Source organism: Neomonachus schauinslandi, chromosome 1, assembly GCF_002201575.2.
Source record: "Neomonachus schauinslandi chromosome 1, ASM220157v2, whole genome shotgun sequence".
Taxonomy (NCBI): domain Eukaryota; kingdom Metazoa; phylum Chordata; class Mammalia; order Carnivora; family Phocidae; genus Neomonachus; species Neomonachus schauinslandi.
Window position 1 is genome coordinate 63,713,175 of NC_058403.1, and position 3,098 is coordinate 63,716,272.

A 3,098-nucleotide genomic window follows, 5' to 3' on the forward strand; every position below is an offset into this window, starting at 1 on the left:
GTGCTCCTTTTGGCACCACATATACTAAAATTGGAACAATACAGAGAAGATTAGCATGGCCCCTGCACCAGGATGACATGCAAATTTGTGAAGCATTCCATATTTTTCTTTTACATCAACATGGATGGGACTGGAGGAGATTATGCTAAGTGAAATAAGTCGAGCAGAGAAAGTCAATTATCATATGGTTTCACTTATTTGTGGAACATAAGGAATAGCATGGAGGACATCAGGAGAAGGAAGGGAAAAATGAAGGGGGAGAAATCGGAGGGGGAGATGAACCATGAGAGACTCTGGACTCCAAGAAACAAACTGAGGGCTTTAGAGGGGAGGGGGGCGGGGGGATGGGTTAGCCTGGTGATGGGTATTAAAGAGGGCACATACTGCATGGAGCAGTGGGCGTTATATGAAAACAATGAATCATGGATCGCTACATCAAAAACTAATGATGCAATGTATGGTGACTAACATAATAAAATTAAATAAAATAAAATTAAATTAAATTAAAAAAAAAGAACATACATACATAGAGGTTAAATAACATGATACTAAACAATGAATGGGTCAACCAAGAAATCAAAGAGGAAATAAAAAAACACATGGAGACAAATGAAAATGAAAACACAATGGTCCAAAATCTTTGGGATGCAGCAAAAGAGGTTCTGAGAGGAAATTTTGCTCTATAATTAAAAGTCTATTTCTTGGTTTGCCTCTCCCTCTCTCTCTTTTTTCCCCCTTTCCTAGTTTACTGATGGTTACCAGAAGGGAGGTTGGTGGGGGGATGGCTTAAATAGGTAATTGGGATTAAGGAGTGCACCTGTTGTGATAAGCATTTTGTGTTGTAAGGAAGTGTTGAGTTACTATATTGTATACCTCAAACTAATATTACACTGCATGCTAACTAGAATTTAAATAAAAACTTTATTATTTTTTAAAGATTTTATTTACTTATTTGACAGAGAGAGACACAGGGAGAGAGGGAACACAAGCAGGGGGAGTCGGAGAGGGAGAAGCAGGCTTCCCGAGGAGCAGGGAGCCCGACGCGGGGCTCAGTCCCAGGACCCTGAGATCATGACCTGAGCCAAAGGCAGACGCTTAACGACTGAGCCACCCAGGCGCCCCTTAAATAAAAACTTTTAAAAAAGAGGGAAGTTTATAGCAATACAGGCCTACTTCAAGAAGCAAGAAAAATCTCCAACAACCTAACCTTATACCTAAAGGAGAAAAAGAACGAACCCCTAAGCCAGCAGAAGGAAGGAGATAATATTAGAGCAGAAATAAACCAAATAAAAACAAAACAAAACCAAAAAAAGAACAGATCAGCGAAAAGATCAACAAAATTGATAAAGCTTAGGCAGACTCTTAAAAAGGAGAGAGAAGGAGGGCTCCAGCAAAACCAGAAATGAAAGAGGAGATATAACAAACCCCACCGCAATGAAAGATTTAGAAAGTAACCTGCTTGCCCAGGACAGGACACATGTTCAGAAAAGACCTGAGAAGACCCTAAGCTTTCCCCACCCACCGGAGCGCACCCCAGAGGAATCCGAAGAGATCTTTTTTTTTTTTTTTAAGATTTTATTTATTTATTTGACAGAGAGAAACACAGAGAGAGAGGGAACACAAGCAGGGGGAGTGGGAGAGGGAGAAGCAGGCTTCCCGCCGAGCAGGGAGCCCGATGCGGGCCTCGATCCCAGGACTCCGGGATCATGACCCGAGCCGAAGGTAGACACTTAATGACTGAGCCACCCAGGCGCCCCCCGAAGAGATCTTGAGGAGGACCACTGGCCTGGCGGATACACCCCTGTTCTCCTCACGGTCCACCACTAGGGCAATACTCCTTGGGTAGCCTCGCTCTGTTGTTCTTTCTAAATATAAATATTCCTTGACCAGGTAACATATTCCATGAATTCACCCTGAGGCAACTCCCTAGGCTAATCCGATTGCCTCCCCCCTGAAGAGTGGCTCAGGAGGCTCTGCGTTTTGGGGTCCTGCCACAGACACAGTGCAGAGGAGGCCAGGGATTTGAATTTCTCCTACTTGCCAGCTCAGCTTGCCCCTCGTTGCAGGCACCCGTCCACCGCCCTTAATAACTACTGTGTCTTTTGATGGCTGCATAATATTCCATTGTATATATATACCACAGCCATCAAAAGGAATGAAATCTTGCCATTTGCAACAACGTGGATGGAACTAGAGGGTATTATGCTAAGCGAAATAAGTTAATCAGAGAAAGACAAGTATCATATGATCTCACTGATATGAGGAATTCTTAATCTCAGGAAACAAACTGAGGGTTGCTGGAGTGGTGGGGGGTGGGAGGGATGGGGTGGCTGGGTGATGGACATTGGGGAGGGTATGTGCTATGGTGAGCGCTGTGAATTGTGCAAGACTGATGAATCGCAGACCTGTACCTCTGAAACAAATAATACATTATATGTTAAAAAAAAAAAAAAGGGAAAAGGGAAGGGAAAAATGAAGGGGGGAAATCGGAGAGGGAGACGAACCATGAGAGACTATGGACTCTGAGAAACAAACTGAGGGTTCTAGAGGGGAGGGGGGGATGGGTTAGCCTGGTGATGGGTATTAAAGAGGGCACGTTTTGCATGGAGCACTGGGTGTTATACACCAACAATGAATCATGGAACACTACATCAAAAACTAATGATGTAATGTATGGTGATTAACATAACATAATTAAAAAAAAAACAACTACTGTGTCTTTTCCGGCGGTTTTCTTAGCTTCGAGCCAGGCCTGTTGTGGAGGCCGTGCTTACGGACGGCAGAGGCCCAGCTGTCCCATAGCCTTCTTCCTGCCTGCTCGGCCACAAGCTCGCGAGAGCCCCAAAAGATCCCTGTAGAAACCGGAGAATGGTTTCTTTGCCTCGGTGATGTTAGGACCTGCTGTAAATAATTCACCCTTTTTATAAGTGAGCTGCGACCAGGCACTTGCGAGCCAGGAGAGATTTGAGAGATGATGAAAGCCACGTATTTTGCCCACAACCCAAGGACTTCTGGCAAGCTGCCCCACCTGAGCTGGGATCCTACCCCCTTTTTTTCCACCCCTAGACACAGAAATGCCGATCTTTACAAAAAGGTCT

General features: G+C 44.5%; 1 non-coding gene across 1 annotated transcript; it reads left to right on the plus strand.

The window, feature by feature from the left end:
* On the plus strand, positions 1-107 carry LOC123326920. Its single transcript, XR_006541392.1, has one exon. It is a non-coding gene; the product is annotated as a U6 spliceosomal RNA (small nuclear RNA).
* Positions 108-3,098: the final 2,991 nt, after the last annotated feature.